Raw genomic sequence first — 12,746 nt, 5'->3', positions numbered from 1 at the left:
TGTAATGGCACATGAAAAGTGCCAAGCTTAGAACATTGTACACGGTGATCCGCCATAAAAGTTTCTTGCTTTTTTTTTTTTTTCTGCTTTATCTCCCCAAAAGCCCCCAGTACACAGCTGTATATCTTAGTTGCCGGTCCTTCTAGTTGTGGGATGTGGGACACCGCCTCAACGTAGCCTGAGGAGTGGTGCCATGTCCGCGCCCAGGATCTGAACCCTGGGCCGCTGCAGCGGAGCGCCCGAACTTAACCACTCGGCCACGGAGCCATCCCCCTTGCTTCTCTTTATTATCTAGGCCTGATCCACTTCAGCTGTAAAAATCTCCTTTGACCTCTGAGATTCTTGTCTCCATTTACTGCATAGCAAGGGATCACTCAAACTATGTAACAATCAGGAAAAAGCTAATTGGATTTTAGAATTAGCATATTTAATTCATCAAGTATTTAGTGCTAGTTGATTTATTTATATATATGAATACATGCACACACACATATACACACTATATTGCTATAACCATGTCTTCAGATCTTCCTATGTGTCTGGGAAAGAGGTGTAGATATTTATACCTAATACATACTGTGTACTATGTGCCAGCACTATTCTGAAGTACTTTGCATATTTTAACTCGTTTAATCCTCACAACCCTATGAGGTTGGTATTATTATCATTTTCATTCAAGAATATATCTCAAATGAGGAAATTGACGCACAGAGAAATTGAGTAACTTACCCAAGATGGCATATGGAGCCCACAGTTGAATGCAAAAAGTGGCATCAGAGTTCCTGTGCTTTGTTACTCGGCCACATGTGCAAACAGCCATTTAAAAATCATTTTAAGAAATCAATGGCACTAAGGAATTTCTTTTCTTTCTCTGGGTCTTTGAAGCAACATTTCTAGGAAAGGAAAGAGAGGCAACCTGTCAACCCCACAATACTGCCTGCATCTTATTGAGCCTTATATACTCTTATATACCCTTCCTACAACCCAAGGGAGGGGAAAAAAGAGGAGTCAGGTGGGGTTAGAGCCCAGAGGACTGAACAGACTCCATTTCCTGTCTCTATATTCCAGCCAGTGCCAAGTAATTTTTTTAACTTAAGTATTTTTCTGCCTTAAAGAGCCTCTGCTAGTAAAAGTGGCTTTTGGTTCAGGAAGAAAAAAACCCTAGAATGGGTGTCAGAAGAAGCTAAGGGGGAGCAGGAAGACAGGGCAGTGGGAATGGGGAATTTTTCTTCTGACTGTCCTACTAAAACATGTGACTGGAAGTTGGGGGTGGATTTCATGAGTAAATATGGAATTTCGCCACCAAATTCTTTCCTCCAGAGCTAATATTCTCACGGGATGTTAATACAAGGAAAGAGGCCCTGGGTGAAGAAAACTATTTTCCCCTTCAGGGACCGAGTTCTCTCAGGATGACAGTGACGCTGAAGAGCTTCGGAAAGAGCTAGTAGAATATTAAGCATTTTATCGTTAACAAACAGGAAAACAGGCTACAACCTATAGGATTCTCTTTAGAAAGCGGAAGAAAGGAATTTGGTAATATCAGCCTAGTCCAGAACTTTTTTCCCTACTTAAAAAGGCTCTAAGCTTTCCAGGGTGTGTGGGCCTTTTGATCCTGTCATTATTCTGGCCTAATTAAGGTCATCACAGTAGAAATCTGTGGTTCATGTGGATGAAGTGACTGCATCATGCTCTAGATACATAGATAACACACTGGGGCGGGGGGTGGGGGGTGCATTTATATTTTTGAATTTCATCATTTCATCATTATGAATTAATCTTTTTATGATTTCTCTGAAATCATTCTTTTGGAGTGCTCTAAAAGAGCCAGAAAAAAAAGAGAGAGCTTTTCTCAAGCAACTGACAATGGATAGCTAAATGTCCAGTTTCAAAAGCTGTTACTTATAAAAGGCCAAAAAAATGTTAATATAGGCCATATAGCTGTAACATAATTTTTCCAAGGTGGGAAAGGCAATAAATTACAAAATATCGTATTAATGGAATATATGGTTTTTAATAAGAACAGCTGTTATTTCACTAAGGTGTACAATATTTTATGGCTTGGTTTTCTGTTTGGGAAGTGAGTTAATTAGTTCACTTGTTTAATTTATTTCCATTCTCTGTGTGTTTGTGATTCATAATTGTATGATGTGGTTTATATTCACTGCTTTTACATTATGGGAATGGCACAATGTGCCTTGGTCTTTTTATGCTTAAAAAATAATAAACATTTAAACGTGACATCATGAGGGATGCTTGCAGACAGTTGCATGTCCTTGACTAGATTCTTTAGCCAGGTGTGTACATAATGGTTGGCATGTGGGCAGTTACCTGATCACTTACTGTGGGACACTTTGCTGAACTGAACTTCAGTTTCAGTTACACTGGATGCAAATAAGCAATATGAAGGGGGCGGCCCCGTGGCTGAGTGGTTAAGTTTGCATGCTCTGCTTCAGTGGCCCGGGGTTCACCAGTTGGGATCCTGGGTGCAGACCTACGCACTGCTCATCCGGCCATGCTATGGTGGCATCCCACATAGAAGAACAAGAATGACTTACAACTAGGATATACATCTATGTACTGGGGCTTTGGGAGAAAAACAAAAGAGGAAGATTGGCAACAAATGTTAGCTCAGGGCCAATCTTCCTCACTAAAAAAAAAGAGAAAAAAACCACTATGAAAAACATAAAGAGGCCCAAGAATGGAGACTTTCCTCTGGGAAATTTTAAACCAGAAACATATAATCAATTAAAAAATAAGCTTATTTTTATACTAAGACTTGCCACATACTGTGAAATAAATACCAGAAGGCAAGTACCTTCAGGTATATTTTAGGACAAACCTTTAACTCTTCTGGTAATAAAGTAAATCTTCAGATGCTTCAAATATTTGGGACTTGAGGGGTTGTAGTTAATTGCACTTTGGGGTTAAACTAGGATGAATGAGAAATGCTTTCTGGCCTCAACTCTTTCAGTTGGAAATCTTTCTAGAATGTGTGAGTAGATTTTTTTTAACTAGCTAGACAATGAATTTTGTCAATCTATTTTTTATCATTTAGACCTAACATGCCTCAGGGACATAATTCTCAAAATCAGTCATCATTGTACAATATGATAAATAGGTAGAAGATGAAGGAAATGAGACCATCCGTATTATTGGACTCAAAATAGTGGGCAGTCACCACAAGGACTCTATTACAGACCAGCCCTGTGCAAATTGCTGGAGGGGGTATAAAAATATCATAATTATTTGTTGCAGGCGGTTGTCTTGTGCATTTTAGGATGTTTAGCAGCATCCCTGGCCTCTTTTTGGAAGGGCAGAAATAACAGACATGCTTCCTGTGAGTGTCATAGGAATTCAGAAAACGGAAGCAACAAAGATCAAGGGAGATTTTGGGGAGGAAGTGGGTTATGAGCAGGATCTCGAAGGATGTTTAGTGTTGGTAAGACAGGTTAAAGAGCTTGATGACTAAGGGGTTTCTGTCTTTTGACCGAAAGGAGGTCATTGGTAACCTTAATGAGGAAAACTTAAGTAAGTTACATTATGACCATCGGATGAATCGTGAAGATGTTTTAAAGACAAATTCCTTTTATGACCCAGGCCTAGGCATAGCCTTAATGTTCATCATGTAAATAGAAGTGGAATTTAGGGGCTATATATGTACTTCTCCCCAATAGGATTCACATGTGACCTATACCATTCAGGGAATTATTTCTCCTCTACCTTTTCAATTCTTCTTCTTCTCTTCCTCTTCAGTTTTCTTTTATCTCTTGCGTGCCTTCTATTTCTTCATTCTTCTTCCTCTTCCTCCCTTCCTTTTTCCCTCTTAGGTTAGGCTAATGGAGGCCTGTGAGAAGAGAATCCACAGTTGTGACCAGTGTATTAGACTCCTGTGACTACTGAAACATACCACAAACTGATGGCTTAAAACAATAGAAATGTATTCTCCCCCAGTTGTGGAGGCTAGAAGTCCAAAATTATTTCCACTGGACAGAAATCAAGGCATTAGAAATCCATTCCTTGACCCTTCCAAGTTCTGGTGGATTCTAGCATTGCTTGGCCTGTGGCTACATCCCTTCAGTCTCTGCCTCCCTGGTCACATGGCCTTTTCCTTGTCTCTATGTGTCAGATCTTCCTCTGCCTCCCTCATATAAGCATACTCATGTTTACATTTAAGGCCCACTCAAATAATCCAAGATAATCTCCCCATCTCAAGATCCCTAACTTAGTCATATGTGCAAAGACCCTTTTTACCTTTAAGGTAACAGTTACAGGGGCCAGGGATTAGGCCCTGATATTTTGGGCACCATTATTTAGCCCACTCCAATCAGAATGGTACAAAGAATCTCCCTCTGACGTATGGCAGACAATGTTGAGTCCATCCTAAACACATATGACCTTCTGGTGGATCTTACCTGCAAGCATGAGAAAGGAGTCATACCTCTTCATGCATTCTCTGTTCATTGGAACAGTATTCTGAGTTTGAGAAGTACCTCCCTACCAAGGACTGAGGAAGGAAGGGGGACCTCACTGTAAATTTCCAGTTCCCTGAGTTCCCACCATCAAGTCCCAAATATTGAAGGTCAGGACCAAGGGTGAGTTCCTTATGGAGAGATTCCTATTTTCCTCCTCAGACTTTGAAAGCTATTTTTTGGTAAGGAAAGGCCATCCCCTGTGCTTAGTCGGTTCTGGTTCAAGTTGCCAACATACCCTCTTCAACTCAAGCTAGACAAGATATAGAGAAGCTCACCGAGAGGACTGAAAACGAATCCTCCCAGCAAGAGATCCTGCTAAATTCATCTGAGACATTGAGACTGCGAGGAAAGAGAGACTTTGAGTCCTTCATACTTAGCTTTCTTTCAGTAATCCCAATCCCAGAAAGTATCTAAGCAAGGTTGGGGAGGATGAACATAGAAAGGAGTAAGAAAACTCATGCCCACTTTCTTTCCTACCCAGTATCCATTATAAGCAGATCGCTTCCTCTTGCTGGGTCCTATGAGGGAAGGAATCCAGATAAATTTGCAAGTGTTAATTTTTATGGGACCTGCGGTTTCTAAAGCCATTATGCATCCTTTCTCAGGATTCTTATTCAATGAATTTTAGAATGGTGATTCTAATGATAATTATTGGTCTTTTAAAAGAGTATTTTAACATCACTCTAAGACATACTCAAGTGGTATAATCTCATATATCTAATAACTATTTTTTTTCTGCTTTTTCTCCCCAAATCCCCCAGTGCATAGTTGTATATTTTAGTTGTGGGTCCTTCTAGTTGTGACGTGTTCTAATAACTATTTTGACTTTTTCCAACATTGCCATTGAATGGGGTGTAGTTTCTACAGGGATGTTTGGTTTTCCAGCAATATCTAGTTAATGACTATTTGTGCTCCAGGGGGAACATATCTTAGGATCTCTGTTGACCAGGGATGATTTTTCTCAGCTCGGTATTTCTCCTCCTTGGTACTGTGGACATTTGATTGGATGATTCTTTGTTGTGAGGGCTGCCTTGTGTATTTTAGAATGTTTAGAGCATCCTTAGCCTCTACCATCTAGATGTCATCCCTTCCCTGAGTTGTAACAATCAAAAATGTCTCCAGACATTGTCAAATGTCCCCTGGAGGGCCAAATCATCCTTGACTGAGAATTATTGTTCTAGTTCTATTATTTGCTTGGTTAATAATAATAGCTAGCATTTATGGAGCACGTACTAAGTGCCAGTCTTTGTACTAAGCACTTCATTTGTCTTAATGAATTTGAATCTTACAAAATCTCACAAGGGAAATGCCATCATTATCTCTATTTTACAGATAAGGAAACTGAGGCACAGAAACATTAAGCAAATGTGCTAAGATAGCATCACCTATAAAGAGTAGAGCCAGGATTTGAACCAGCAGTTAGGATTTAGGATTCATGCTCATAGCCATGATGGTACAGCTGCTATCCAGTGCTCATTTAAGAATATGTTGCTGTTGACTTGAAAATCGTCTTCCTTTGCAGCTATTTAAAGGTTGTAAATAAACTATAACAATAGATGAAAGGAAGGACCATTCCAGCCATTCAAGGAAGGATGAAGAAATGGCCCTTAGGAAGAACCATTTGTTGAGGTCATACTAGGAGTGGGACACTTATCTTGAGACTTTTGTATAAGTTATTTCATTTAATCTTACAGTAGGCTCATAGGATGGATATTGTTATATTCTTTTTTTTTCCTGAGGAAAATTCACCCTGGGCTAACATCTATTGCCAATCTTCCTCTTTTTGCTGAGGAAGATTTGCATTGAGCCAACATCTGTTGCCAATCTTCCTCTTTTTGTACGTGAGCCACTGCCACGGCATGGCCACTGACAGACAAGTGATGCAGGTCTGCACCCGGGAACTGAACTTGGGCCACCGAAGCAGAACGTGCTGAACTTAACCACCAGGCCATGAGGCTAGCCCATATTCATTTTTTATGTAGGAGAACTTGGCTCCAAAAAGCTAAATAATTTTACCCAGGGTAAGAGCTGGTATTGTAAATGGCAGAAGCAGAATCTGACCCAGTGCTGTCTGACTTCTAAGCCTATGCACTTTCTGTTTTACTCTTCTACCTTCCTTGGGTTTTAAAAGGATGGAGGGAGGGGCATATTTAGGTTCTCCATATATATATATATATCTTCTGATTCAAACATCTTTTCCTGTACAAATTCCAAATTGCTTGGAACTGATCCTTGGAGATTTTGAACTCTTACTTATCCTTCTCCAAAGACTTTTGACAGAGTCCAGGAAAATGTGCAGGCTCAGGTGGGTGGGTGTGGGCCTCCATTGATCTGGTTTGAATCTTGCCTCTCATTTCACTGCTGTCTGACCCTGGGCAAGTCACATAACAAGTGGGAGCTTCAGCTTTTTTATTTAAAAACCTGGAGTTAATAATAATACCCACTTTTCAGGGTAAAGATTAGAAATAATGTATGGAAGTACTAGTTGGTGCAATTTTGCTCATTAAAACTGCAAGGTATGCATGTTGCCACTTCTCTTCTGCTCCCTTCTTTTCAAAATACTGGCAATGTTTCCACCCCAATCTCCCCTACCCTCATCAAGGGTATTTGGAAACCTTTAGAAACATTTAGAAATTCATTAAGATTCATTCTTGATTAAAATGAAGATATCTTGGGTAGACAGAACATTTGAAGTCTTTGTTAGCTAAACACACTTCTGAAGATTGGTATGGGCACCTGGAGACGGGAGGTGAAGACAAGGAGACAGTTACTTCACAAGATTCTTTTCAGACAGACCATGTGGAAAAGATTATTGTCAAAGACAGAATATCCTGTTCTGTATCCACAGAGAACAATAATTAATATTAAGAGCTAATTTTAAATGAATATTTATTTTATCAAAGCCCGAATTGTGAGTTAGATAGGTGGGACTTGACCTAGAACTTATGTTTTTAACTGTAGGTATATGACTACACAAACACACATACAGACAAGAACTATTGAGGAATGCAATTCTCTAGGACAACATTGTGAACTTCACAACTCAAATATGTAGGGAGATATTAATAATGTTCTTGGTACTTCTAAATTGAGAAAATAATCCCTATAGTTAATAGATTGAATGTGTATCACATGTACTCAACTCAATGGATTGAGACCTTGCAAGGTGACCAGTTACTCAAGGGAGATGTCATTTAAAAAGAAAAAGTCAGCGGAGAAGAAGGTGTTCATATCTAGTTGCCTTGCTGAGAATGTGGGTCACAGTCTAAAGAGATTCCAAAGGTAACGTGATAATATGGCATGTCTACTCAAGGGCAACCAGTGGAAATGTTCTGAATCAAAAATAACTCAACATTTGAGGATTCTGAGAGGACATTCAGTACATCTGCATCCAGAGAAATTGGGACAGAGGGATGTGTTAGTCTGTTTCAAGATTTCAAGAGATTAAACTTAGTATGTTATAAATTCATTGTCAAAAAAGTTAAATCTCGTTACTAATTGAATTTCACTAAAATAAAGATTTCAGGGAAAGCAGATATTTATCCCTTTGGCAGAAATCAGTTCAATTCAATTAAACATGATTTTAAAAAAGAGGTTTTTGTAGTCTCTGTGTAGACCAAAACTGTAAAATTCAATTACATGTAGGTAAGAATGCTATCACATTCTGGCTTTCAGAAATGGTCATGGTGAAATTCAAAAATGGTATATTGGACATCTGCCATTTCAGCAAATACCATTATAACAGCAAAGTCTATGCATAGCTGAATGATTCCTAAACTTCTCTTTTGCTTTTACTCAATAATGGGTATAATAAAATTTTACCCCAAGAAAAGAGCTTGGAAACTCCCTTATCCTATTATGACAGAATTTGACCTGAACATTCATTTGTGCAGTCAAGAAATGACGATGAAATGACAAAATTAGTTCAGTTATGACTCCTTAGAAATCACATGTGTTCATTCTATAATATGGTGTGGGAAGCCTGGAATAAAGAATTTGTTTTCCTTTTTTTTTCAGAAAAACAATCCATAGCTTCAGCTGTGTCAGCATGAACTGTATAAAGTTTATAAAGAAGAAAAAAGGGAAAAATCAGATTAAGAAAGGAAAATATTGTGAATCTGGGTGGGAAGATAACAAAAAGAAAGGCAATAATGGGCTCATAAGTTTTTAGAGGTTCTTGATTTGGAAGATGAGGTAGGGCTTCAAATATGGAACCTGAGTTTTCTTTCTGGCGGTGATCTGCCAGTCTTGCAGACCATCTTTTTAAAACAGAATCACATTATGGTTTATATCCTGTGGGTGAAAAGAATAGATAACCTCCCTTGGCCTTTTAGAAGAGCCAAGACAAGCCGTCCAAGGGAGACACACAAGTCTTCAGGAAAAGGAGTTATAAGAAGCTACCGTCCACTGACTGTCACTTTGGGTCACTGGAAATACACTTACGTGCCCAGGATGTGCGTAGATGCTTTGGGGAAGTTGGGGACATTAACCCTGAGTGCTGCTGAGTGGAGAACACTTCAAAGGCAAGGGACAGTGAGAGAACCAGAAGCCAATCAGAGTGAAGAGGATGTTTGAATAGAGAGAGAGGGGGTATATAAAGGCTAAGGGTTTGGGGCTTCTCTCTCTCTCCACTGTCTCTGTTCTAGCCGACTTCTGCCAATCTGGGCAGGTATTTACAACTCCAAGAGGACAAGAGGGGTCAGGTGAGTCTGGGGTCAACTAGACTATGTTTACCTCCATACATTTTGTCCCTTTGCAGTAGCTCTGCGAGACTGGTTAAATTCTAATCACAAGGACCAGCGTTCCTAATGTATTTTACTTGTTTACTCTGCACCTGCTTAAGGAGTCTGGCATTGACATGTGAGCTCACAAATGCACATTCAAGAAATGAGTGGAATACATGGCTGTCACTCTCGTTCTCTCTGTGTGGGGAGAGGCTGAGATGACACTCAGGCGTCCATTTGTAAAATGGGGCCAGCGTGCTCTGTAGCCTATTTGACCAGTACACTGTGATAACTAAGTGAGACTCTGCTCTGGAGGTCTCCTTTGGAAGAAAGGCACATTACGGTTATAAGGTGGCAAACTTTGAAAGCATTGCTGCAGAATTCTTCTATAGGAACTGTTTTCTTGTGAGTATCAGAAAGTACAAATATGACTCTGGAGAAGAAATTCCACCTTTTGAAAGGCCTACATCTCAGTTGTGAGCATTTTTTTAATGTCTGGACACGCTCCTGGTGTGAAGCTCTGGTTAAGTGATGAGTCCGACCACAGCAGTAGAACGAAGTACAGAAATGGTATTCAATCATCACTCTTACTCTGTTTCCAGGCCACCTGTGCAGATATTTGTAACTCATTTTATTTGTTACCATTTTTAAGAAGACTAGGGGGTGGGAGAGAATCTCAAATACCATTCTTTGCTAGTCCCAATGTTAACCCAGTGATTACTGTGTGTGATTCAGTTTGAGATAGATGACCATCAATACTAATCTGTCCAATAAAAATACAGTCTAACATATTTTTGGTTCAAGTTGAGGACTGAGGCCATAACATGCAATGCTTTACTTTTGGTAGTGTTAAAATAAAGATCAAAGGGAATTGATGGATGGTTTCAAAATTGAATGGTATTGTTCAAGCTGATGAATCACAGGTCTCTGTATTACCCTCCACCCAACAATGCAATTAATTCCTAATTTATTTACACGTATATAAAAAAGAATGTAGCTCACTTGAAATTATTTTAGTAAGGAAGATTATTGGGACCTCAATAACCATCAGATGGTGTGAGACTAGGTAAAGGAAAGATGGGTTGTTCTCATGATAGTCGTCTTGTTCCTTAATCTCATGATTAAAGATGATCACTAAGAAAAAAGCTCAAGAGTTTGTTACAGTAACAGTACCACTGACTCTAGGGTGCAAGACTAATGTGTGCCTCGTATTCCACTATGTGAACCTGACACCTCCCAGATGTTATTTCCTGAAAACTCTGGCAAAGCTGGCCTATTAACTTCATCACCCAGGGAGGGGGAGACAGAAGAATGGGATGTGGGTGAAACCGTATGGCCAAATATAGGTTATTGTCAAGAGTCTAACTTTTCTTTGGAGGGGGAGAGTTCACTGGTGTACAATAAATTATTAGTAACCTGTTATTATTACTATGAATGTCCCTTTATCTGCTTGGTTTTCAGCCGTCAATGAAGAGCAGAAGTGCTCCACTAAAAAATACTTCTTAAATGTCATCTACATGGACTTTGTTTTGCTTTAAAGCTTCTCGTTGCACCTTTGCATTGTGTTAATTTTCAACTGCCTTGACTCGTTTTAGAAGCAGCCAGGACATAAATCCTAAATAGCAAAGTTTTAATTTAGCTAGTGTGTGTGTGTGTGTATGCAAATATATAATCTTTATATACATGAATATATATACCTGTATATATGTGCTCATATGTGTATATGAACAAATACATTTATAGGTGCCTTTATATTGTTAATGACAGTTTTTCTTACATAACACACACACACATATATATGCATACTACTGTATATTTGTATAAAGCTATTTATTTTCCAAAATACATTTTATAGATGATCTTACTCTGAACTTCATAATCATCCTCAGCAAAGGTTAAATGTCCTGTCCAAATTCACACTTAGTAAGTGGGAAAGCCAGGGCTAGCGATGAAGTTTCCTGATTCTTAGCCAGGCGTTCTTTCCACTACAACAGCTGTCACTGGTTACTGGGAAGGCGAGAGGAAGAAACTGATTTAGCTTCTGTGAAGTTGAGAATTATTGATAGTGACTGAAATATCAGCAGTACAGTTATTTTGCAAGTCCGTCGATCCACGATAGTCCTATACGTGATTGAGTTAAGTTGTATAAGTGGCCGTGAGTAATAACTTTGAAATGTTCTGTCTATATTATGCTGTGTTCCACCATCTCCTGGTGCTCTAATTCTGTGTTACCTATCTTTTTTATTGACTTTGTTTTTGACAACTAAACCATCTCATGGCTATTTATCACACTAGTAATAAAAATACTGATGCAAGATACTCTATTACTGAAGGTATGCAAATCTAGAATCTTGAATCCTATTTTGTCGCATTGTCAAAATACTGTCAAAACAATATTGAAATTCTGTTTCCAATACTGCCCTCTTGTCAAAAAAAAATTTTTAATGGAAATTGGTGATTATGGTATACAAAATTGACACTATTATTTCAAGGTTAAAATTTGTTGAATCATTTTTTTTTAGGCTCTCATTTCTTTATGTAATTTATGGTTATGTCTAGTAACAGAGAGAAGGCAAATGGAAATGTCTTTAGTTTATTCAACCAGCGCGCACTGGCAAGGTTAATAAAAGAAATGGAAAACTGCTACTTACAAACAACAGCATAAACATAATCAAAACCACCAAGTTGACAATTAACCATTCTCCATTCAAACTCAAAATACCGTTACCAAATAAGGAGCAATGGAAAAGCCCTTGGTAATAACCTTGGTGTGATAACAAGTATTCAGAAAGTTCAGCCTGGCACATCAGACTTTTGTATTTATACATATTGTCCTAAAGGCAATTTTCACAATTGAAACCATTTTTTTAATTCTTGCAAAGCAAGGTAAAACCCTGTATTCCATGGGGTAGAGGTTGAAATGCTATAACCAAAGGAAAAAAAAAAAAGATAGTGGCTTACTTAGATAGAAATGTATTTCTCACATTTCAGTCCCGAGGTCCAGGTGATGAAGTAGATTGACTCCTCAAGGTCATTAAAGGACACAGGTTACTTCCTTTCTGCTGAATTACTATTCCCTGATGTCGTGCTTGTCAGCATTACCAAAGCTGGGTCTCTATCTACCACGTCTGTGCCACAGCCCATAAAAGAAGGGATAGGAGAGAGGCCAGGGCCAGTGTCTTTAAGGAGATGACCCAGAAATGAAAGATATCAATTTCCCTCCTCTCCCATTGCCTGGAACTTTACACATGAACTCAGCCTCAAGGGATGCTGGGAAATGTAGTCTGTAGCTGGGAGGCCATGTTTCTAAAAAAATGGGGTGGAGAAGGAAGGTTAGAGGGTGGAGGAGTGGGCTCATCTATTAAAAGAAAGTTGAGAAGAAGGAATTCTACGAAACATCCAGCACTATCTGTCACAGCAACCATATACAAAGTAAATGCATTTATTCAAGCAGAAGTAATACCCACAACGATTCATCAAAGGTATTCAAACAATTAAAAAATGAATTAATGCTGGTAGTAGTTGGGTTATTTAAAAACAGTGGTTCTCA

The 12,746-nt window shown here is 38.9% G+C and overlaps 1 long non-coding RNA gene across 23 annotated transcripts in view; it reads right to left on the bottom strand.

Moving 5' to 3' along the window:
- The window catches only part of LOC103561905 (uncharacterized), a 77,663-nt gene extending 65,247 nt beyond the window's left edge, over nucleotides 1-12,416 (bottom strand). For 17 of the 23 annotated variants that reach the window (XR_011532696.1, XR_547583.2, XR_011532700.1 and 14 more), the window contains exons 1-3: nucleotides 12,158-12,401; nucleotides 3,721-3,844; nucleotides 730-893 (exon numbers count right to left, since the gene is read on the bottom strand). This is a non-coding gene — a long non-coding RNA (uncharacterized lncRNA). Of the gene's footprint in view, nucleotides 1-729; nucleotides 894-3,720; nucleotides 3,845-12,157 lie in introns of all 23 variants that reach the window. The other 6 variants (XR_011532704.1, XR_011532695.1, XR_547564.2 and 3 more) reach the window with 6 other exon arrangements.
- Nucleotides 12,417-12,746: the final 330 nt, after the last annotated feature.

Source organism: Equus przewalskii, chromosome 25, assembly GCF_037783145.1.
Source record: "Equus przewalskii isolate Varuska chromosome 25, EquPr2, whole genome shotgun sequence".
In the NCBI taxonomy this organism is placed as follows: Eukaryota; Metazoa; Chordata; class Mammalia; order Perissodactyla; family Equidae; genus Equus; species Equus przewalskii.
Note: the sequence above shows the minus strand (reverse complement) of the source record. Positions and strands in the feature narration are given on the sequence as shown.